The 25988-nt window shown below is 41.5% G+C and overlaps 1 protein-coding gene across 1 annotated transcript in view; it reads left to right on the top strand.

Annotated features, from left to right (window-relative positions):
• The window catches only part of FHIT (fragile histidine triad diadenosine triphosphatase), an 825228-nt gene extending 803670 nt beyond the window's left edge, over window positions 1-21558 (top strand). The window contains exon 7 of the mRNA XM_037040812.1: window positions 21375-21558. The gene's annotated coding sequence lies outside the window, so the exon portion shown is untranslated. The remainder of the gene's footprint in view (window positions 1-21374) is intronic.
• Window positions 21559-25988: the final 4430 nt, after the last annotated feature.

The raw sequence follows: 25988 nt of genomic DNA, 5'->3' as shown, positions 1-25988 counted from the left end.
TACACACCAAATTTTTATACAATGTCAAGGGGTACATGAGTCTTCTGAAATTTATTAATAGGGTTGCCATGAAATATTGGGATGAACCTAGATGAAAAAAATTACTTGCTGTTTATCTGAAATTCAAATTTAACTGGAAATCCTGTATTTTTTCTGGCACCCCTATTACTAGACCTCCTTAGGAATTATGCACCCCTGATAAGGAGCCTCTCCTCTGAATAGTTTATTTTCTTCCTTAGAATTGTCTTCTTCATCTGGCCTGTGTAAATGTGTTTATATTATAAGCTGCTGCAGCAGATCAGATACTAAATTAAAACACAATTAGTGAACACATACTAGTAGCAACTGAATTATATAAAATTGTATCAACCACTTAGTGATTCAGATTTTTGGCTACAAAATGCATTCACTGTGTTTCCTTTTTACTGTGAAATGTAAGCCATTTTCAGTTAGTTTAAAATAGATGTGCCTTTGATAACCTCTCCTCCTAACCTGCTTTTTCCAAGCATTCTCATTACTGAAAGCCCCAGTAGTCGCCGCCTCTGCTTCATCATGGTACAGGCATGTTGTGCAGGCATGTTGTACACTGGCCCTCATGCATTCTAGAAAGGTTATTTCATCTGTCGCTGGTTTGCCAGCTCAGCACTCAGCTGCCTGAAGGGACATATATGGTGCTAGCAGCTGCTGTCTTTGATGTTTTATTTTTACCCTGTTCACTTTCTCATTTCTTTCTTTTTTTCTTTCAAGGATCAAGCTAGTTTACCTGAGAACATAGGCCTAAGGGCATGACTGCAATCCTCTTTCCATTCCTCTTCTGAAATCTAGTGTGTCCTCTGGAATGTCCTGTCCAAATGGGGTCACCATTCTTCACGCTCAGCTTCCTTCCCCGGCTGAATGTTCTTTCTTCTGCCTGGGTTTCTTGTGTAACAGATACTTTCAGGCACAGGCAAGAAAGCTCTAGGCCTTCCCTGAGGCTTGCTGAATTGTAGGGCTTTGTCTTACAACATACTTTCTAGAAACTTGAAGAGGATTTAAACTTCTCACCGGAGTTGCCAGTTTGCCTTGTCTGTTTTGCTTCTGTCTTGCCTTGAGGCCTAGCATCTCCTGACTACCAGGTGAATCAACATGTCTTATACATCTTGCCAGAAAGGCAGTTACCTTAACTTGTTATACAGTCTATTGCACTATGCCTGCAAGGTTTTAAGTGAACTAACATGAATTTTTCTTTTTAAGGGTTTAGATTACAGACCAAATAGATCACCCTCAGTTTTCTGGACAGTCACACAGTCAGATGTGGGAGCTGAGACCAGGATGGGCAATGTGGATTGCCCAACAGTACGCTAGTAATCTGAGGTGAAGGACTTAAATTTAGGGCCTTAAGATTTCTCTAAAAGCATCACCAGTTCCTGTAGTATAATGGGACTAAATATACCTCTCTTTATAAAGGGGAGAGGAAATGTTCCATTCAGGAAACCTGCTCATTGGGTCCACCCAGTCCTTTGACACCTACCTTCCTCTCTTGAAAATGCATCTATACCCACAATGTTTATATAGTGTTAAACGGTTCATGGAACTTCTGAGATGTGCTAATAAATGGGGCTGCCACGCAATATTTGGACATCCCTATTCATTGTTTTTCTGACATGTGGATGAACTTGGTCTCTCCAGGTTTTCTGATTGTAATCTCAGTGGGCAGTCAGTCTCAGGCAGAGCCAGTTTAAAGACTTCGATGGGGCTTACTCTGCAACACTGCACGACTCACAACGTGTGCGAAGGCAATGTTAAGGGCGTTAAGCCTTAACATTGGCAATAGCCAGTGTTACCGAGATTTACAGGACATGGGTTCTATTTTCCATCTGACAGGTGGTAAGAAAACTGAGACTTGGTGATGTTCAGTTTTATTCCAAGGTAAACGGTTAGTAAGTGATGGGGCTCAGACTTGAACCCAGACAGTGCAATCCCAAAGGCCATTCTCCTCGTTTTTGTACTGCCCACCTCACTGAAAGAGCTCACTTCAGCCAGCAGCACCTCCCTACCCCAGCTCCCCGGGACCCCTCCAAATATTTTCTTTTTTTCTTCACCCTGTCTTCTGGCTTCCCGGGCTCCACTCTGAGGAATTTCCTCTTCCTCTCCTGCTGGACTTCCTTACTAGCCTTGCTAATGCCACCCTCCCCGCACCTCCCTTCTCGGCTACATTGCATCCAGGTCTCAGGAGTCAAAATGGGCCTGAACTTGCACCCCCTGCCTTCACTCACTTGCACACTGTTCCAGACCCTGCTGAGGCTGCCCACCCTCTTTTCTGCCACATCTGACCACGGGCCCAAGCAATATGGTCTTGGACGAGTACAGTGTCTCCCAAATTCCATTCATTCCGATTTGGTCATGATTTCTCTCATTTTGTGTATAATCTAGCATGTTGTTTACTTATTATTTACTTGATTCACTCTTTAAATTTTAGCTCATTTATCTTAAACTTTATACCAGAGCCTCAATGAAAAACAAGTATTACTGTAATTAGAAGTTAAACATAAAAACAAATATAAGAGAAAAACAATGCTGGTGAATCGCAGCTCTGCATAGTTGCTTGCCTGTAGCCATCCAGACCCGGGTTCATTCTTTCTTTGTTAAACGGAGAGTTTGGCCATCCTTAGAGAGCCATTTAATTTCAGCACCAAAGTGAGACTCTCCATTTGACCTATTCAAAAGGATTAAAAGAGAATAATCTACAGAGGAATTCAATGTAGATCACCTAAAAGTATCTTCAACAGGCCAGTGATGCCTGTCTTTGGAAAACAGCAGTGGAGGCCAGAATTCAAAGCCAGAGCAAGCTGACTCCAGACCAGCTCCAGCCCCTAGGTCAGTGCTCCCCGTGTCTCTCACCAGGCCTGTGGGGGAAGATAAGGTACGTGTGGGAAAACCAGAGGCACTTTTCCTAAGGGTGAGGCCACACTTTTGTACCTGGCTTGAGGACACCAGGCGGGAAGGCCTGTACCATGCCACACTGCCTCACATGGGCACACTAAGCCAACTGGATCTGTCTGTGATCACCCCTTCTCCTGGGATGCCATGTGTTCAGGGGTGGACTTTAGCACTTAATTTGCCATTAATCATCCTTAAAAACAAGCATGTTGCAAAGTAGAATGTGCAAACCTATAGAGATGCCCTCTATAGGAAAATGGAGTCTGACAGGCCAAGAGCTGCTCTCTGATGAATGTTTGGTGTGGAAAGACCTAGCAAACCACTCAGGTAGCAGCAAACCCTGTTCTCTATCCTCTGATGACAAAACTGCCAGAGGACCACAAAGATAAACATTCCAAAACTATCAACTGTTTCCTCAGCCTCTTGATGTCCTAATGGACATCAGCGTTAGGTTAGTTACGTAGAATAATTCTCTTGATCATGCCATATAATGATATTTTGGCTGCTCTCTTAATCCTCTGCCTAGCAGAAAATTAGTTTGAAGTTTTTTAAACATAGTAGAGAGGAAAATAGACATTACCTTCATCGTGCACAGGAAAAGACAACCTTCTAAGGTTGCTGAATAAAGCTGCAGTTGTCTCTTCCTCCACCTGACAGATCCCTGACGAGGCTGGTAACCCTTTGGTTCCAGAATTCAACATCTGCCTCCTGCTTAGGTGAATTTATGCATTGCCGCCCCCCACACTGGGCTGAGTCAAGAGCAGGGTCTGCCTTCCTTACCTAATGCATCCTTCCTGGAACATAATCATTTTTAGGTATTTAATACTTGGTTTTGCTGCCCCTACACATCCATGATACATTTCCTAGTTAATTTTAAAGCAAAGTGTGTACTAGTGAGGGATGATTTTATCATCTCCCTGTCCCCTTTCCCACCCCATGTTGGAAGTGAGTGGGGTGTGTGGTTTGTAAAATATGCAAGCCTTGCCCCCAACTCTGGAAGAAAGTCAGAGCGGGGCAGGTTTCCATGCTCTGCTGTGTCAGCAGAGTCTGTTTGTAATTCATCAAACTCTCTGTGCTTGCCGTTAGTTTATAGATAATTGGTTGCCTCTTATTTACTCATAACAGAGCCTTGCAATTTCAAAGCAACTGAGTCAGCCCAAAACAGCATTATTAGTAGTTACAGATATACTGTCATGGCAAAATTTTGCCACTGGCATTTTTGAAAAATCACCATGATTTCAGCCACTGGACCACACATATCATAATCACGGCCAGTTGCGGTAGACAAGAAAGAATAGGTTTGCTTAGTGAGGGACACTCTGTGTCCTGGTCACAGAGTTATACCTATTAAAACATATCCTACAAGCCTGGAAAAATCTTCAGCCTCCTCAGAGAGGGTCTGTTCTCGGCACAGCAGCCAGTAATTTGAAAAGCCCAAGTTTAGATCATAGAACCACTCATGTTTTCTTTAGGGAGGGAAAGTGTTAACTTGAGTTCCTTGATGAATTCAATCCTAAACTGATTAGGTAAAACCCCACATGGGGGTATCATCAATACCAATGAAAGCATCTGCCAACACTTTTAGCCATCCCCCAAACTGATACAATAAAGTTTTCTTCAGTTGAAGGACAAGAGAAGATTCCTTGTTTAAGGGCAATGATACTTTAGTGTGTTCAAAAGCTCTTTACCAGGAAAAGGGCCCATCATCTTACACACTCCTGTCATGTTGCTATAGGATTGTGCCGTCTCTTCTCTTATTGTGTAGACTATGTTTATAGAACCAAATTCCAGGGGCAAGAAATTACAGGCTCCATTGTTTGGATTAGAGAAATATAAATCAAGTCCCTATGGCCTAAATTGGGAATTATAAACCATAGAATCATAGAGAATTCAGAAATAATGAAATCTAATGTCCTACTAAATGAATTATTTCATGATAGCCTAAAAGAATAACCATTTAGTTATAAGTTATAAACCTAACTTCAGTAAATGTTCTATGATTGGTTCCAAAATGTTTTTTTCTGGGGTGGGGGGAGGTTAGTTTGGTTATTTTAAAAATGTTTTCTCAAGACCCAGCTTTCTTTAACATGTATCCAATAGTTCTGGCAAAAGATTACTGCAGGCCACTGAGGGCTGAAGAATATACAGAACTGTTCTTTTGAGGTTTAGCTTAACTTGTGGAAATGACCAGTTTCTTATAATTAATTCTAACTCTTATGAATTTGGGACTACATGACCCATCAGCACAGAATCCTGTTAAAACCAGCATGATCCAAATGCCAAGGATATTTTTTAAGACTTCCAAGCTTTACTTGAATTATGCAAAACGATAGTGAAATAATCATCACCCTCATCACCTTCTCCAGCCTCATCCCATCTCTAGAAACAGATAATTTATTATTACACATCAATCTGCATACTTTCATACGATTAAAAAAAATCCCTAAAAATATCTATCCACTCCCAAGACTTTTTTTCTTTCTTGACTTGCTTCTCTCTACTCTATTGTCCTTTCCTATTACTTTTCTCTCTCTGTCCTTGTCTCCGCCACAAAGAAACGTGAGGAGAAAGGACTCTCCTGGAGATCACGGGAAGTTTCTGTGAAGAAAGGTTGTAAAAATTCACCTTAATAATCTGTAACCTGTCCTTTAGTACTAGCTAGTCCAGTCCATCCTCTGCCTGAGCTGTCCTTCAGCTGCCTCCGAGGCCAGTGCTGCATTGTTTTGACATTCCAGAGGCACCACGCAAGTTGTCCTGCGGGCACTCGGTCAGCCACTCAGGAAACACTTAGCAAAAGCAGCTCTAAATTGTACTTCTTCTGGTTTTAATACTTCCCTGAGGATCCCAAAGATATCACAGTATGCTCTACTACCTCTAATTTATTGTGAATGGTGGGCAGTGGGGAATTTAACTCCGGTGTCATAGTTATCAAAATAAAGTCCAAAAACTGGAGGGAAGACAGAGTAGGGACTAAGGAGAGAATATTTAGAGAATTAAAATACCCCATTGTAACTGTTTGTTCAAATAGCATTAGTAAAATTAAATGCCATCCCGATTCTATGTAATGTGCCTTTGCTTCCTCCTCTTGCCCTTCTTTTGTCCTGCATGGATAAGTGAGATGCAACCTGTTCTTCGGAGAGCAGCTACACGAGGATGGGAGAAGAGAGGGCCGGGAGCCACCTTGGGAACACGCCTTCCCTTGCTCGCGCCCGGCTGTTTTAGGGGATGAGTGCCCGCAGCCCTCTCTGTGCCCTCCCCAGGCCCCAGCAAGCAGGCCTATTTTGTTCATTATTCACATTTTGAAACCCAATTACAAGGGAATGTTTACCCTATTAGAGCTTCTCTAAATAACCTGGAATGAAGAGAATATAGCATATGGCAAGTGATGCACCGCCCCCCCAAAGCAAATCAGTGTCTTTCTAGAATGTGCTTTGTAAAAAAAGATAAGGTGATAAGGTGAACATTATCGTTTTATAAAAATTATGTCCCCTGCCAAAGAAGAAATCTACTTTTTAATCACTTGTTCTAATGAAAGCATAAATATTCTGGGCATCTCCTAATAATGATGTCTGGATTGTCAGTCATTTTGTTTTCTACTCTCAGTGGAAATTTTAAAAAATAATTTAAAGTGGCTTCCCAGCAGCTCCGCCACTAAACTCACTCTCTGAGCTTAGACACACCACACCTTTGTACCTCACTCTTCCTATCTCTAAATTACTACAATGAAAAACATTTTATTGTAGGGTTATTACAAGGATAAAACAAAGCAATGGATAGGAAATGCACTAGCAAAAGCAGCTCTGAATTCTGCTTCTTCTGGATTTAATACTTCTCTGAGGATCCAAAAGACATTTCAGTATGTTCAGCTGCCTCTGATTTATTGTGAATGGTGAGCAGTGAAGACTGTGAGGATCCATTAGCTGTGTTAATATGCAGATTATTATTTTCCCTATACATCTTTATCATATTTAAAGAATGATAAATTATGTAAATGTTCAGCTCATAAGAAATCAGTTTAAACAGTAATTAGAGAATAAAACCTGCAGGACAGGATGTTTTCAGACAGCCAGAAAAGAGTGACTTCTGCTCCTATTACTAACAGACCAAATAATTTGCATCAAACTTCCGACTCTTTTCAACTAGAAAAACTGTACAGAATATTTTTTAAAAATCTGTTGAAGGTAACAAGGTAGAAATCCAGAGAGAGAGAAGAACTCAGGGAAATTATTTTCCCTGAGGTACCATAATTTGTGAGTGCCAGAGAGGTAGACAGAACTAAAGCAATAAAAGCTGGATTGCTACCTGGGTGGGAATACAAAGATCTGAAAAAGTGATACCCTTGGAAAAATAAGGAACTAGATGTACGCTAGCCCTGGTACCACTGTAGCCCAGTTACAAATCATCTGGCACTTGAGAAAGTCTCAGTTCAAGGAACTGAATTAAGATGATCCAAAAGTGCTCGTCCCATTAAGTTTCTGGAAGAAGCAAAACCAAAAATCATCTCTGAAAGAAAATAATACCATTGAAGATCTTAAATTACTTCTACAAAAATGTTTTCAAATAGAATGCCCAGTATAGGAGTGTGTACATATACATATAAGACCACACTAATAAAGTGATAAGTCAACAGGAATAAGACTAGAATTGCAGGGTACCTAAAATTGAAATGATAAGGTATAGCCATTATAATAGCTATGTTTATTTTGCTTCTGGATAGAAAAGATGAAAAACATTCAGCAGAGAGCTAGAATCTATAAAAAAGACAGATGTTATCAACAAAAAACAAACTGAAAAGCTTTAACCAAAAAATATAATAACCTAATGAATGAATTAACTGTCAAAAGCACCAATCAAAAAATTCAAGAATATACCAAAACCAGAATAGGGATGGTAGAGCCTTAGAATGAGATACGTCATGATAGAACTGCAGAAAATCAAAGGCAAAAAGTAAGTTCCTAGATTTGATAGCGAAAAAAATTCTTACTTTCAAAGGAGTAATAATTAGACCTAAGACAACAAAAAAACAAAGAAAATCAGAAGACCATGAAATGACATAATTAAAGAACTGGAGGAATGTAACTGCCAACCTAGATTTCCATACCCAGTTAATATACTCTTATATAATGAAGGTGAAATAAACATAGGTTCTGACAAAATGTGAGATAACTCACTACCATCAGACTCATTCAAAAGGCATTCTAAATAAGAAATCAAAGGATATTAGAAAAAATTTTGAACTGACTGAAAAAAACTAAAACTTGAGGATGCAACTAAAAATGTGTTTAGAGAATAATTTAAATCATGACTTATGCACATTTATTGGAATAAAATAAAAGGTGAAAGTTAATGTGCTAAACTTCTCTCTGGACATTGCAGTCATTAAAAAGGAGAAGAGTATATAATGAATAATTTTAGACCCACAAATTTGAAATTTGGAATTAAATTATTTTTATAAAATATACAGTTTCACCCAAACTGACACAAAGTAAAATAGAATCTAAATAAATTGATATCTGTTAAAGAACTCAAACCTGAATTAAAATCCTTCCCACAAGGAATAGATTAGGCCCAGGTAGTTTTACAGGGAATTCTACCATATAATAAAAAGGAAATAAGAATACTGTCGAGAATAAAATTCTTAATGAGAATCTTATGGCTATGGAACAATTTATGCAGGAGAAGAGGAGGAAAAACCAACTCTCTACTTCTCATTTGTTGTGTGAATTGCCTTGCACATGAACCTGACAAGAACATAACAGAAAGGAAATCTACAGACTAATTGTACATGGAAACACAGATGCCAAAATCCTAAAAGATATCAGATGATAGACAGACACATAGGTTATTTGTGTGCATGCACAATCCACAAAAGGGATAATACATTATGACCAGTGCAATGTCAACTTCATATACTATCAAGTAATGCCTTTTTCCACACTCATAAAGGAGAAAATAATAGGATCATCTAAGTAGGTACAGAAAAAATGATCAAGTTCAATATCCAACTTAATAAATATAAAAGTTCTAGGAAAACTAGAATTAGAAGGGAATTTATACTTAAAGGTATAATGTTGAAAAATATTTATCTGTGATTATTAATCAAATAATATTCACTATTTGCATTGCTTTTTTACAATGTATTCAGGGGCTTAGCTGGTACAGCAAGTCGAGAACAGAGTATTAAAGAAGAAGAAATATAGCTGCCATTATTTGTAGACAATATAAAGAATGCAGAGAAATTAATCAGTAAACTTAGCAAGGTCTCTGAATATAAAATCAGTAGATGTGAACTTTACATTTCTCTGAATCAGTCACTGTATTAATCAGCCTGGGCTTCCAACAAAATACCATAGACTGAGTGGCTTAAACAACAGGCATGTATTTCTCACAGTTCTTAAGGCTGAAAGTTCAAAATCAGGCTTCCTGCTCGCTCTGATTCTCACGATTCCTCTTCCTGAACTGTATATGGCTGCCTTCTCACCATGTTCTCCCATGGAGGAGAGTGTGCTTTGGTCTCACTTTTTTTTTGTAAGGAAGATAATACCGTCTCAGGGGCTGTACCCTCGTGGCCTCATCCAAACCTACTTACCACCTGAAGACCTCATGTCACTATCGCATTGGGAGTTAGGCTTTCAACACATGAACTTGGGGGGACACAAACATTCAGTTCACAATAGCTAACCAGTTAGAAAATGAAAAAAAAAGTAAAGTTAGCTTATTTAACATCAGAAATCAAATACCTAAAAATAAGGATATGTAAGGTTTGAGGCAGAAAACTACAAAATGTTATTAAAAGGCATTAAAGAGAAGTCACATAAATGGAAAGATGAATGACTCAATTTTACAAAGTCTCAGTTCTTCTCATATTGACATAAATGCAATCCAGATAAAAATCCCCATGGATTTTTGAAATATTCTTCTTTTGGTGAACACTGACAAATTGATTTCAAAACGCTCATGGAAATGTAGCTGGAAACGATGAAAATAACAAGATAGAAGCATAGGAGGGCCTACTGTACAGAATGCTGACTTATCTCAAGGCTACAAAAGTCGAGAGAGCACTGTACTGATACAAGGATAAAGTATACTGGTAGGACAAAATAGGTCTGGAAATAGGTCCAGGCGTATAGAAACACTCAATTTATTCTAAAAATAATGCATGGAGTTCTTGGAGAAAGGAAAATCTTTTCAATAAATTGTTCTGGGAAACTAGGATTCCATATAGAAACCTAATGAAACTATACCTCACACCACATGCAAAAGTCAATTCCAGGTGGCTTGTGATTCAAAATGTGAAGTATAAAACAATAAAACTTTTATAAGATAATATAGGAAAATATCTCCATGATCTGCCAATAGAGAAAGACTTTTTTAATAGGGCACAAAAATATTACCATAAAAAGTTTGATAAAATGAACGACATTCAAATTAAGAAATACTGTCTATCAAAAGACACCATTAATAGAAAAAACAAGACACAGGATTGGAGAAGACACTTGTCACAAATATATCCAACAAACCAGAATCCAGAATATAATTTTTTAAAGAGAAAGAAAAATAAATTTACAAATCAATGAGAAAAAATCGACAGTTCAGTAGAAAATATGAAAGAATTTAAATACTTTGTAAAGAGTATCATAATAGCCAATAATCTTTAGTCATCAGGAAAATGTAAACTTAAAGCACAATGGAATACCACTGTATACACACAATAGTCAACACTTTAAAAGACTGACAATATCAAGCATTTGCAAGAATGTGGAACAACAGAAGCACATAAAAGAATACGTACTGTGTGATTGCATTCCTATAAAGTTCAAAGCAGGCAAAACTAAATTGCAGTGCTTAGAGCTATATTCATTTTGAGAATAAAATTATATGGGAAAGCAAGGAAATGATCACCATAAAATCAGCCCAGTGGTTTACCTGGGTGGGGGTGGTGGGGGAGGGTTGGCAGTGTTCTAGTCCTTGCCGTGGGTGGTGACAAAAGCTGTGTTTGTTTTATATTAATTCTGTGAGCCATATCTATCTTCTCTACTTTTCCTTGTGTGTTATCTTTCACCATGGAAAGGACTAAAAATAAATCAGATAAGTAGATTTTTTAAATGAGGACAAAAGAAAGGGAAAGACGAGATTGACTTTAATGTGCAGTCTAATTGCTGGCTGAATATTCAATTACTTCATAATAAGCTTAAACAAAAAAATGAATAATCACAGCATATGATCTTTACAAACACACTGCTACGACATCAGAGAGTGGAGTCAATTCTCCCCCTCTGAGCCATCCTCCCTGACTTTGACAAGACACCCTGGCCAGCCAGATGATTATTTCAGGAACTGAGTAACAGGGACCAATACAGAGAGGATGCTCTGTTATTAATGATTCTTAATGATACCACTAATGAAGAGCTTATTATGGGGAAGCAATACCAAGCACTTTACAAGCTTTTTTTTCCAATTAAACCCCACAACAACCCTCTCATAGCATCCTGGTTTTCAGAACTTGAAACTGAGGTTTAGGCCACAGTGGGACTAGTCCAAGGACTCACAGGTTATGTGCATAAAAAGTCAGGGTCCAAGTCCAGGAAGTCTGACTCTGGAGCCCACATTTACCTTTACACTGAATTGGTGGGTCTCTGTTTAGAAATGCCCTTCCTATTTTAACTCTAACTGAAGGCAAGAGTTGTGTAATAATACTAGGGTGCGAGATAGAGCTTACTCTTGCTTCTTCATGAACTTCAGGAAAAGAGCCAAGCATTTAGTGATTCCCATGTTGGGGCTTTGTGAGGATCACTTTATACCCTCCTTCAAACTACCCACCGAAGAGACAGCACTCTCCCACGTGTCCCTGTGAAGCAGCAGGTGGGGGCTGAACGTTTGCCTGAAAGCTACCCCTGCATTTGGTGAACAGGAGTGAACCATAGCTTATCAACTTTGGGCCATCATGCGTTAGATGTTGCATTCTTGGGGTCAATGAGGACTCCCAGGGGCTCCATTCAAGACCTTTCAGTTCGAGCGTCCTCTGGAGACAGGGGCTTTTCTCCAAGAGTCTTCTATTAGCTTTGGGATGTCAAAATATTTAGATGATTGTTGGGAGATTTGAGCAGGAAAATAGGATGGGCTGGAGCAGACGTTTTAATTTGGAGCTGCCAACCTCATCTAGAGACCACGGCTCTGGGCAAGGTTCTCAACCAGAGTTCTTCCCTACCATTTGGTACATGGGCAGAAAGAGAAAAGCCCTTAAAGGGGCAATGGAGACTTGAGGCTCCTGACAGTCATTCTGCTCATCATTGGAGAAGTCTCATGCCGGGGAAGACCAGAGTGAAGGGAGACAAAAGGTAAAGAGAGTAACAAATTCCTATGTCAGCTCATCTTTCACAATTAAATGGTCAGTAAGTCACTTTTCTCCTGAGGCTCATTTGAAATGGGTTTCCTTACCTACCACCAAGTGTCATGGCTGTCACCTGGGTATAGACTGCTTGCTCCTTGGGGACATTTTTTAACCTTGAGGTTCTAGGACTCAATCACCAACTATCTGTGGAAATTCTGCTTTAAGCAAACACTGTCTGACAAACAGCAGGTAAAGTCCATCCTTATCCGAGAGGAGCGGATGGTGAGTCTGAAACAATACGACTGATTCAAGAACAAGCAAGCCTGTATGAGTTCTGTGCAAGTCAGCAGTATAGTGTCAGCAGTACCTGTAACCAGACTGATTTCTCTGCCTTACCCCACCATAAAGCAGTTGGCTTTGTGTCAGTTTTATCTAACCCCATGCCCACACACAGTTACATGCCCTCCAAGGGCCACTCTGAGGTTTAGGATTAGCATCAATTTTAATGCATATTTAAGATATTTTTCAAAGTGTTCAAGTCAGTGTGTAAGATGAAAGATCACATAATAATTAAAGCATTAAAAGAACCCAGCTGAGGATCCTTTTCTGCCAGTAGGTATCTTTAGGTCAAGAAGGTCTATAAAAACCGCCAGATCATGTTCCTCCCTTTAAGACAGGCAAAGTGGCTTTGAATGTAACTATGTGTTCTGCTCAGTTTTCCTTGGCTAAAGCTCCACATCTTGTTTCAGTGAGGCCCACAGAATGTTTAGAACTGTTGGCATTACAGACTGATTATGTGGTCTTGCTTTGAAGAACTGAAAGCTTATGATAGTGCATGAATTATTTTTTTTAATTAGAAATGATAAGCCAGAGTCCTAGCTGTAGGAAAGGGACGCCTTCTCATGGACTGGCCAGTCTTGGCAATGCGGGGCTCTGGGCTGCTCTCAGAACTCAGCCCTCTCTGCTGGCTCCTGCAGGGATTATCCAGTCTCTCTGCAGGCTCCCGCAGACTTCAAAGTTAACAATGTAGAACAAGGAATATGTCCAATGTAGTAAATCAGCATTTGCCTTTGACACCCCCATCGGAGTTTTGCTTTATTACTCTATTCTCAAGGATCTGTTATTTGTCAAGGGAGTTGGTTTTTTTAAAGTGGAAGATCGTGTATGTGGTTCATTTTAATTCCTTCAACCCTTTAAAGGATTCAATGGTAAAAATATAAATGAAAAGTATTTTCACTAAAAAGTTAGAACTCCCTGTGTTCTGGGTAAGCTTTCATTATACTACATTTAAAAAGATAACTTCTTTATACAGAATATCATAGTCAACTGTTGAGTTGACTATGATAACATTGACAACCTTAACATTACATTATATATTTATACCCTGAAATTCACCAAAGACCATTCAAAAGGAAATATATACTTTATATATAATTTATAAATATAGAATGTGTAATTGGAAATGTATTAGGATGATGAGCCTTTTAAATGGGAAGCCAGGTCATGTCCCTTCTCCCTACTTTGGAAAGCCAGTCAGGATTTAATCACTTATAGGCCACAGTAAAGGACTAAGATAAAATCTAGACTCATCTTCCATGATTCCCACCCCACACTCTCACTTGCAGCCTCCTGCTTCCTTGCTGTTAGCAGATCACTTCCAACAGCTCCCACCGGAGCCCCTGGCACCTGTTGTCTTCCTTGGTCTGGGATTCTCTCGTTTCCTCCTTCTAGTCTGCATTTGACTCAGATGTCACTTACTCAGACCATCTAAATTAGTACCCCTATTTTTGCAATACCTTAAACTTGCCTAATTTTTCTTCATACTATTCACTGTCATGTACCATCATAGTACAAGTTTGTCTTTATTCCCCACTAGCAAGTAAGGGTCCAAGGGCAGGGCCATTGCCTTTCACACTTAGAACAGCTTCTAGCCTGTTGCAGTGCTCAAAAACCCTTGCTGAATAAATGAGTAAGTGGCAATAATTGACATTTCTTTAGGATTTAGGGCTGTCTCTGGGCCGGGCTCTATATAAGTGCTTTACTTGTTTCCTGTTTAGTACTCATAACAGTTCTGTGAGGGAGATACTACTATTTTCCCATTTTGTAGATGATGGAACCAAGGCACAGATAGGCAAAGTAACTTAAGGTTACACAACAAATAGTCACAGCCTGTCTTGATCCCACAGCCCATGCTCCTAAGCACTAAATTAACTCTTCAGACACTCGTGGAGCCCACCCCATTCCAGCAACCCGGGCCCCAGGGTGTCATCACTGAGCAGCACTGGCTGATGGAAAGAGCATACCAGCCACACACATCATTTAGATTTTCCTGAAGCCACATTAACCACAGATTAAATTAATGTTAATAATATGTTTTTAACCCAATATATCGAAATATTATTTCAGTATCTTTATAACAAAGATTTATAATATAAAATATTACATAAAGATAAAAAAGTTATTGTGATATTTTACATTCTTTTACTAGATTAAGTAGTTGAAGCCTAGTAGATATTTTACACTTTCTGCACATCTTAATTTAGACTAGTCACATTTTTAGTGCTCATTAGCCATATATGGCTAGTGACTATCACACTGGACAGTGCAATTGTGAAAAGAGGTTGATCTCTGGAATGAAGCAGATCTGGTTCCAATCCTGCACTTACTCTGTGAGCTTTCTCAGCTGTGAAATGGGGGTGTGACATCTACTTCAAGAGCGGAAGTGAAGACAATGAGATTTCCACATGTAAGACTTCATACCCACCCACCGCCCCACACCTTAGCACAGGCATTGGCTGACAGATGTTCTGGACAAATGGCCTTTTCTTCCCACCCAGAAGAAAGAATGTGCTGTGCACAGCCTCCAGCCTCTCTCTCGACTTCATTTAAGCCCGTTGAGCCAGTGTCTCTATGTCCACTGCCTCCCCTGAGCAGGAAGAGGTCTCTGGTTGGGGAGAGGCTCCTAGTTTGAGGCTTTGTCTCCTGAACCATCTGGCTGAGCTTTGGAGAATAGGTAGCCCTATTGGGGGCTACAGCCCTTTGGAGACTGTAGCCCTTTTCAGGGCACATTTCTATGGTTCTGCATATTCTCAGAAGCCCCTTCCTGGGAAAATTATCCCCAAACCCCCAAAGTGAGCAATCAGCTATCTGTCTCCTTCTTGATCCTGTAATATACTCCACATGCTTATCTCCTATCAGTGGGCCTCTCCTTTCAGCCAGCTTCCACATCCCTACCAAGCACTTTGGGCTGGAAGGATGTTTAAAGTGCATATAATTCAACCCATTGTTTCATAAAGGAAGACTGGTCCAGAGAGCAGATATAACTTTCCCAGGCTCAAATAGTGACCGTACAGGCTTAAAACTGGACTCTTTGTATTTGCATTCTCCATCTGAAAACACACAGAGGTGGATCCATAGAGATTTCCCTTGTGGATTGCTGATGCTTCTGTACATGATATGTTCATCTTTGTCTTTTCACAGTCTGCATTACATTCTAAGCACCAGCATCTAAGGCACAAGCAGGTTGGTGTGCATTACTCTATTCTCAATCGCCTTCAAATGTGTTTTCTTGCCAGTTTTCAACCTTTGATCAACTGGTCTCAAGTCAACTTGAATGTAGTCCAGATTAGCCTATTTGTGAGTAGCTGAAGTAAATCATAACCCATTTTACCATCCATTTCATTCTCAAAATACAGTATGAAAGATTTTACCTTTGTATTGTTGTTAAAAGGCACTGCTCCCGTAACAAACTTTTATCCATTAGCCTAAGGATTTTAAATTGTAATATAAGCTCACATACAAGGCAAAAAGAACAGAACTATATCAAATGTACAGAATTCAGTACCTTTTAAATGAGAGGAAAAATTATAATCACTGACAAATTCTCAATGTGACAATCTGAGTATTTGCCTATAATCCCTTAGCAAATGCACCTTTTATTCGCACAGTTGTACACACTCTAGACACAAGTGCCATTAATTAAATAACACATTCAGCAAACTCTCAGAGCCATTAATTATCAAAGGTAGCCTGCTCCACGCTTGGTTCTGAAATTCTATTACAACAGGAGTGCACACTAGAGCACAGGGATATGCCAGAGGAAGGTCACCCTCAGAAGCACGATGAGAAGGAGCTGTCAGACAAGGTAAATGACAAAGCACACCTGCTTTTTAGCTTTTGCTTTGCCCCTTTGGAGGGCTTGAAGGACAGGAAAGTGTTTCACATTGCAGGAACTTTCTTTCCCAAAATTAGTTTCTCTCACAAAAGACACAAGTATATATAAAGTAATCTTTTTTCATTTTGACTGAGTCTCAGGGAAAAGTAATATCAACTGAAGATTTAGAGACAAATAAAACCTGTTCTTCATGAGCTCCATCAGAATGAGAAAGCCTTTTAGAATCTTTGCTAGGCACCGACATGGGCAAATGGTTGTAAATGGAGCAAACGTGAAAGACAGAAGCCTTCTGGCTTTGAGGGGCCAACAAACCCATGCCCAAGGAGGACCCTGAGTTTTCCAGGGTCGGTTTCTCTGTTCTGCCTTCTCACTTCCAGCACCGAGCCTCAAGGCCTGTGGTGTTTCTTTCTCCAGGCCACTGTGGGATAAAGGAGGGGATGAGCCCACCCGGGCTAAGGTAAATCACCCACAGAAAGAAGCTTGGCAATCATCTTTCTTTCATGTTTGCTGTTCCTATTTGATTTATTTCTTCAAAGAACATGCAATGCTGAGTCTGTGCTCACTCCACAAAGGACAGCCCCAATCTCACTGCAAAAACAGAAGTCTGCATCTCCCCTCCTGAGGGGGCTGACTACACGGTAATTGCTCTCTTTGCCCTAAAGGACATGAACTTGGAGCATTGGGAAATAGACCCTGTTTACACTTTCCCATCACAAGAAGTTGTGTTAATCAGCATGTGTGATGTGTCACAGAAGGAGAGTTGTGAGTTAGGGACCTTGCTGGGAAGTTGCCCTGCTCTCTGAAGTCCAGCCTCACAGTGCTGGGTTTCTGGCCATTGCACTTGGGATAACCCTCCCTGTGTCTAGATGAAAGGACAGTTGTGTTGCCATGGAGATACTAATCAGAGTGGCTCTCTGATCCTTGCCACCTCTCCCCTACCTTTGCCTTTACCCACTTTCTGTAAGAGATTGCCACCAGTGGCTTTGTGGTCCAATTTCTGACTTCAGTTTATTAAGAAAAAGCTGAAAAGCAGAGGTCAAGGGTGCCTGCCCTTAGAAAATTGCTCACCTTGTTTTTGGTGTGAGCAGAATGACTTTTCCATGGCTGTCTGCCTCTAGCCTGCTAGGAAATGAGAATTACTTTTCAAAGAAGAGAGTTCTTGCAGAGGGGTTTTATGTTACATTTGAGAACATGATCACTTGGTTCTAAAACCGTTCTGTGTCAGCCCTTGTGTGGATGTAAAGTAGGTCACTTTTGTCCTTCTCATGGGCAAGAATCACTGCCTGTGAAGAACAGCACTTGTCCTGTTTGTGTGGCTGTTCTAAGGGTGCAGAAGACAGACGACTTTACTAGAGACTGAACATTTGCAACTGGAACCTGCTGAAACCTATCTCCAGCACCTGAGTTGCTTTGCGGCATGTGGAGTATATTACAGGATCAAGAAGGAGACAGCTTGGAGCTTCTCACCATCACACAGCTGTCAGTGGTTCCCCTCCAGAGGCCAGGCCCACGCTGCAGGCTGGTTAAAGCAGAATCTCTGCAGTTGGAATGGGAGCAGGGCAGTTCTTAGACCTCCCCAGGTGGTCACAGTGAGCAGCCAAGTTTCAAAACATTACCTTAAGGAAACAAGAAAAGCCTGTTGCGTTTTTGTGGTCCCATATCTGCCTTTTACACTGATATCTGCCATATCTACACTCTGTCAAGTCAGACCATCCACATTCACCTACAGAAGACAGAGACATTGACCTGTTTTTTAGCTTCAAAGCAGAAGAGGCTCTTTCTTTGGGTCAGTGGCCTGTAAGCCTCCATATGCACACCTAGTAAAAAGATGTTGCTTTGAATGCCTGCAGAGGGTGGTGAAATCTGTTAAAAACAGGGGACTCAGCCCCATTTCTTTGTGGAGAAAGACTTTATCAAACCTAATGGCACCTGCATGCTCCAGGAGAAGTCAGGGTGGTCCTTTGGCACCCCAGTCGGGGTCCCTCTGCTTTCACCCTGTGCTTACTAAGTCATGACAACAAAATACAACTGACTTTAAAGACTTTCCTGAAGGTTTAAGGGAAAGACAAATGAGAAGATCACAGTGCATTCATACAGGAAACCATACTTAAAAATCATTCAAACGTTCTTCATTAGCTACTTTTAATTTCCTTCCAAATGCAAAGCTCTTCCAAAAATCTCTTAACTTTTTATTCAGAACAACGGCATTTCCCCTTTGCCTGCACCCCCTACTCTGCAAAGCAAACCCTTGAAAATGAGCTTCATTGTATGACCTGTTATTCCTCAAGGTCAGCCAGTTCACCTGCCACTGTGTTTATTGGGAACTTAGAAATATTTGAGAAACGCCATGATCATTCCCGTGTTCATCACCAGTCAAACTTCAGGCACCCGAGCTCTCTGCTCGCAGAACTCTGGAAGCACAGATTCTCTGGACTGCTCACCTGCACCTGACCAGCTGCTGCACTGCCTCACTCTAGGTGATTCCCCAAATGAGATGGAAACCCCTTCAGGATATCATCATTCACCGCACTGCACCTCCCTCTAAGCCTTACATGTCAATAAATACTTTGTCGATCTGCCCAGAGAGCACTGAAAACACTGCTGTCTGATAGTGGTTTTGAAGGAAACTAGAGACTGGAAGGGTGCATAGTAGTTGAAGTCCAATCAGAAGATGGGGAGATAAGTACTTTGCCCAGAGGCACCCACTCCTAGAATGAGGCGTAATCACACCCATGGAGCTAAGTACTGACACGCACTTGGTTGGACACTCGTGGGTTTCTGTCACCTTCTGGTTTCTGACTGGCACTGTGAGAGAGCATAAATAATAATAATGACAATGACAGAGGCCTACACTAGTGAGTACTTATAAAGCACTGCTCCAAGTGCTTTCCTGTATCAGCCCACTCAGTGATCTCCACACCCCTCCACCCCCAGTGTATGTTTCACATTGCCGGGAGACACATAGCCAATAGATGACAAGGCTGCCCTTCAGGCCCACGCCCTGCCAAAGCCAGGCACATCCACTTGTTGTACTCCAGCAGGAAAAGCAAAGTCTGCTTCCCATGAACTTGCAGGCTAGTTGAAGAAGTTAGGCCAACAGTTTGGATGTCAAAGCTGTGTGAGGGATGGGTTGCAGAGCATTGTAAGTACACTGACAGAAAGCCTTCTCGGGTGTGCATAGCGGTACCCACGGAGATTCAGAAATTACAGGGCTGGGTTGAGAAGGGCAGGTGCGGGAAATAACACGAGGCCACAATGTTCAAAAGACCAAAAATAAAACCGAAGGAAACTTCTCCTAGGACATAAATCTGCCCTAGACAGACGAGGCGGAGGAAAAGAAAGGGCACATCCATTTTCAGGCCTGCACAGGTGCCTCTGACTCAAAGTCAATAACTGTTCAAGGACAAGGGCAATGATGAATGATAGGGAAATGACCTGTGTGTCCAGACAAGGTGGGTGGTGCTGGGCACAATAGGGGGTGATCCCAATGTCAAAAAGGAATGAGACAGGCCTCTTTCTCCCGGGGGTGCAAACTGACTGGTTCATGCACCCCACTCTGCACCCCTCACATACAGACATCCGTGGATCTAGAGGGAAGCAGATCCTAAGCTCAGATGTGAAAGCTGAAGCAGAACTGGTTAGACTTCCATGTTCTGGATTCCAGAAGGGGCCAGATAAAGTTCCAAGGAAGGTTCCGCCTGCCCTTTGCTCTCTGACTTTGTTGTGAGGTTGTATGAAAGGGGTAGTGCTAGACTCATGAAAACCCTCTCCATGGACCAGAGGCTGTAATACATTGGGGTGCCCTTGAACTCACACTGGAACTGCCGGATGGCCGGATCTTTGCACCTTAGCCTCCCAGGTGTATTGCACTCAAAGCCACAACTAGTAAGTAAAAGTTATTTAAATCTTCACTGAAATCCCTTGAGAACACTGAAAGGGAGGTCCATTCCTGCTTCCCAATGCCATTCCTTAGGATCTCTTCACATGTCACACCTGTGGCAGCTACCCCAAACATCTCCTAGTACCCTGTCTTTTAATCTTCCCCAAATTTTATGAAATCTGGCCCATAAATCCTTCATCCTTCCTCCCCTCCCATTGAACTTACTTTTTGCACAACCCTCTGCTTTCCCAATGTTCTCCAAGCCAGAAGCCTCACCTACTCCTGACCACACCCACTTTTCTGACACTTGTCATTAAGGCTAGAAGCCATGGCTCCTACAGATTGTCCTTTGGGGTACGGGAGGGTGTCAGAGCTATGAAATGTATTGCTATGATCTAGGAATTATCTTTCCTAACAGGATTAACCCCCAACTACCACCGCCTTTTCTATTTTATGAGAAGAAATTATTTGTTTTAGGCCTGGCCCCAGATACTCTAGGTGATGGGACCTTGAAGCAAAGCTGATTCAGCCTGCTACACACTATCTCAATAGTTCCCCAAATTCAGGGCCTGAGAATGTCAGACTCCTATGAAGAGCTTGTTAGGAAGTTGTCCCCAGATTCTTGGGCCTCTCCCCATATATGTTGATTCAGGAAGTCAGGGAGAGACCCAAGAAATGTGTTTGTTAACAAGTTCAAAGGGTAATTCTGATAACGGCTCTGTTTGAGAACCTATTCTTACCTAATTACTAAAGGTATGAAATGGCTTCAATTTTATGTAAGCCTTGTGTCCATAAAATAGACACTTACAAGACCACGTGGCTGACTTCCGGGGCATGCGCCCTGGGCACAGGCTGTAGAAAATTTGAGGATTGAGGTAGGACAGGCATCAGGAGGGTTGGAACCTACCTATTTCATGTAATCTTCTCCCAGCTACCTGGCCTCTAGTACAGTGTTAATGGCAATCTAACAGATTCATAGTAAGCAAACTTACGTTTTACTTATTTCCATGATGCCAAAATTGCTATTGGTTTTAACCTAAATGTCTGTTTTTATCTTCCATCATTCCCAGGCATGAAAAGTAACTCGAACAAATCCCAAGGCATGAGGAAGTGGGCCTCGTTCTCTAGGACCCTGCGGCACTGGAAATGAAGCTGGGCAGACTTTATTACATCCTACAATTCTGCAATCTTTTGCAAAGCATTTTATTATACTCGTGGAAGTCAACAGGGTTACATTTCAATCATGATGACTGACAGGCTAACTTCAAAACAACAGCATCCGCAGCCTTCCATACTTCCTGGTCTGTCTACTTAGAACAGAACCCTTCCTGAATTGTTCCTTGGCCTGGATGGAAATAAAATGGTGATTAAAATATTTATCTCGTGTGTTGGCTAACTTAAAAATTGATGTTTTGGGGCTCTGAAAGTCACAACGGAGAAAGTTCATCCCTTAGAACTACTTCTGTGCTCCCGGTAAACAGAAGGTATGTTAAGGCTGAGATAAGATTCAGCGTTTCCATTTTGGTAGGTAAGAAACTAGAACAAGAAACGGACAACCTTTCCTCGGTCATAGCCTTCTCCTGTACAGAAGCAGAGTTGAAAGAGCCTAAGATGGCTAAAAATTAGCTTCTGGAAACTAAGAAACACTTAACATGGGAATCAGACACCTTGGACAGGCCGTCCGGGTGGTTGGGATGTAAGGCAGGGGAACGGAAGAGCTCTCAGTATGTCTCGGGAAGCACACCCCACACCCACGATAATCAGTTTCTTTAAGGGAGGATGACAGAAAGAGGCCTTTTCTTCTCTTGATGTATTACTATAAAGAGGGATTAGAGTTTAGAGAGAAAAATAAAATGCATCAATAGCATTTTAGATGCTACAAAGAAGCATCTCTTCTGCTACAAAGAAGCAAAAGCAGAATTTTTTTTTTTTCATGAAAAGCCTCCTTGAGGATCCCTTTGGTCTACAGGCCCCTCCCTGAATCCAACACCATCACCAACATGTTTCCTAGGACTTCTGGAACAAGTGGCCACCCACTGGGTGGCTTAGACCCGCAGAAATCTGCTCTCTCGCCGTCCTGGAGTCCAGGCATCCCGAATGCAGCGAGGCCGGGCTCCCTGCAGAGGCTCTGGAGCAATCTGTCCTGGTGGCCGCTGGCGGCCCTTGCCATCATTGCTGTCTCTGCCTGTGTCTTCACATTCCTCCAATCTGTGTGTCTCCCCTCTGCATACATCTTACGAGGACACTTGCCATTGGACTAAGGGTCCACTCAGATAATCTAGAATGATATCTCAAATCTTAATATTCTTCACATAATTACATTTGCATAGGCCCTTTTTCAAAATAAGGTAACATATCTTTATGAGGGGGTGCTATTCAACCTACTGCTTTGGACGTTTGGCCTTTGATTGTTTCTAGGCCAGTGCAAGTCAACAGACTATGACTGAATTGCATGCCATTTCAAATCTGAAATGTCTTTGTCAAAACCCTGTTTGTTGACAATGATTGGAGGTGACACCTTGAGACCTGGGAGCCCTCTGGTTCCCAAGTCTGGGAGTCTTCTTTCTTAGCTGTGGGTAAAAACTACTACAATGTGACCAGGATGTGCTCGGAAGCTAAAATGCCAGTGAGGGAAGGTGTCAAGTACTGGTAATTTCACCAAGCTTGAGGGCTACTGATTTGTGGACCAGGTCAAACAATGATCTTACCTCAGTTTTAATAGCAAATGCCACCAACATGCCTGGCCCCTAACTCTAAGGCTAATTCCACATGTCACTCATTGGCTTTCAACCAAAGGAGTAAATAAAATAAACAGCCACTGATGAAACAGTGAATTGAATCATACTGCAAGCCTGCCTGCAGTTTTGTTTCCATTTGGTCTGTGCAATTAAAACCCTACAGGAGCCTCGTTTCTACGTGCCCACGCATCAGCTTCCTCATGCCAAGCCCTTCCTATGACTCTGCCATGATTTGCAGGCTGTGGGCACAGAAGGCCAGCCTGAATCTTAGCTCCCGTGCCAGTCCATGCTTAGCTGGAAGGCATGATGGCCCAACAAGGACCGTTTAAGACCGCTTTTTAAGGGATGCCTTAAGAACCAACAAAACCTTCTGATACCAGTAGGGAAAAACCCAGCTATTACTCCTTTCACTAAAGTGGGTCTGGCCTGCACTGAGAAAATACAAAAGACAGAGGAGAGCAATGCTTAAGTCAGAACAATGTTCCTGGCAATAGCCACCTTTTCTCTCTGATTTTTTTCATAGACATAAATACCCACTTGCCTGCTTCTGTTTTTCTCAAGAGCTGGAGAGCTGCTAATTTTGTGGCCAACAATAGATAACTGGAGGTGTATTCGGGCCCATTTTTCTTATGCTGGTCCCTCTCTCTACTGACAACATTAGAAGGAAGATGTCTTCTGCTTATCTTTGTGTGTTTACTCTTCAAACCCTATGCCCATTTCTTATCTTAATTGCTCTACCTGAAGTCAAAATCCAAAAGGTGGAGGAGAATGATACTCTGTTTTTGGCAAGGAGCTTGAAAGAATGTTTTCCCACGATCACCTCCACCACAGCTACCCAAAGTTATAGAACAATACGTCAGTTCTTTCGGATGCTAGGAAGGGGCTGTGTGTCCCCGGGAGCCAAAGCCACTCCCCTCTCTCCTCTGTAGTATCCGAGCTTGCAACTCGGGGCTGGGCATGGACCTACTTCGGCCAGTGGTCTGCACTTTCTAAGTATACGGCCCAACATGCTGATAAAAGGAGAAAATGAGCTTTTGTCATATACTTATTATAAATATATTTGCAAATGTTCTACTTAATCCACACAAGATCCGTACACGATACATAAGGAAATTTAGGCTCAGAGAATTTAGGCAACTAGCTCAAGGGGACAAAGTTGGTATAAGTGGGTTTGGGGTCAACTTAGGTCAGATTCCCACAACCTATGCTCTTAGGAGAAGAATTGTAACCAAGGACTCTCAGCAAATTTAATATATACCTTTCCCAGTTTTCTCCTGAAATGTCTATTGAGTTGGCAGGTTGGTCCTTTGTACTGATGTTCAAAGGAAAAGGGGTCAAGAATATTCAGGAAAAGGCAAGGAATATCCAAACATTCTCAAGCGAGAGCATCCCTCTGGTCATGTAAATGAAGACAACTGATGGCATTCCTATAACTTAACAGCATGTGGGAAAGGTGTTACGGAAAACGCTTACTGTGACTCTGAGGCAAATGTGCTCACTAAAAGGTTAATAATTACGTATCTTTGAAGTAAAATCCTAGTGCACTGTTGGTGGGATTACAGACTGGTACAACCACTATGGAAAACAGTATGGAATTTTCTCAGAAAACTAAAAATGGATCTGCCTTTTGGCCCAGCAATTCCACTGCTGGGATAATACCCTAGGAACCCTGGAACACCAATTCAAAAAAAACCTATGCACCCCAATGTTTATAGCAGCACAATTTACTAAAGCCAAGAGTTGGAAGCAACCGAGGTGCCCATCACTAAATGAATGGATCAAAAAACTGTGGTACATTTACACAATGGAATTCTATGCAGCAGAAAAAAAGAAGGAGCTCCTACCCTTTGCAATAGCATGGATGGAACTGGAGAGCATTATGCTAAGCAAAATAAGCCAGACGCTGAAAGACAAATACCATATGATCTCACCTTTAACAGGAACCTAATCAACAAAACAAACAAACAAGCAAAATATAAGCAAAGACCTGAAATTGAGAACAGGCTGACAGTGACCAGAGGGGAGAGGGGAGTGAATTTCAGGGGAAAAGGGGCAGAGTTTACAGGAACAAGTATAATGGACACATGGACAAAATCAAGGGGAGGTGGAAACAGGAGGGAGGTGAGGAGGGCTAGCAGGATGGGGGTAAAAGGCAGAAAACTGTACCTGAGCCCTGGCTGGTGTAGCTCAGTGGATGGAGCGCAGGGTGTGAACCAAAGGGTCACGGGTTTGATTCCCAGTCAGGGCACATGCCTGGGTTGCAGGCCAGGTCCCCCAGTGGGGGCCACATGAGAGGTAACCACACATTGATGTTTCTCTCCCTTTCTCCCTCCCTTCTCCTCTCTCTAAGAATAAAAAAATAAATAAATAAATAAGTATTTAAAGAATTTATTAAAAACTCTACCTGAACAATTAAAATAAAATACAAACAAAAAACCCTCAACATACACACACACACACACACACAAAGTGAAACAACATGAACTAATTAATATGTAACTACTTCCTTATGAGGATTGAAAAACGGGTCAGTCCTATTTTAAACCACCACCCCCACCAGCCCTCAAGCATGGTCACACACTCGCAGCTCATTGCAGTTCTGAAAACATCTTGATCACCTGCTATGCACCAAAGGCTGTGGCTCAGCAGCCAAAACTGAGGTTGTCTCCAAGGTACAGTGAGAAAGTGGAGTAACTGGATTGCAGCAGGGAGGGGAGCAGGAAGAGCTAGGCTACTTCCAATAAGAATATAGGCCTTCCTTCTAGGCAACAGAGAATTTCTTTTTCTGAATCGATTATTATTACCATTACTATTCTTTTTCACATAAACCTCACAAAAGCCAACCAGTCTTTCTTTCATTTCTCTCTTTCTTTTTCTAGTGTTTATTTAATAATATTTATTCAATAAATACGTATTCAACACCTATTGTGTGCCAAGTATTGTATG

The sequence above is a fragment of the Sturnira hondurensis genome, unplaced genomic scaffold (genome assembly GCF_014824575.4).
Source record: "Sturnira hondurensis isolate 20B ecotype Veracruz unplaced genomic scaffold, ASM1482457v3 Scaffold0002840, whole genome shotgun sequence".
Classification (NCBI taxonomy): domain Eukaryota; kingdom Metazoa; phylum Chordata; class Mammalia; order Chiroptera; family Phyllostomidae; genus Sturnira; species Sturnira hondurensis.
The sequence above is the reverse complement of the archived record's forward strand: the minus strand, read 5'-3'. Positions and strand labels throughout refer to the sequence as shown.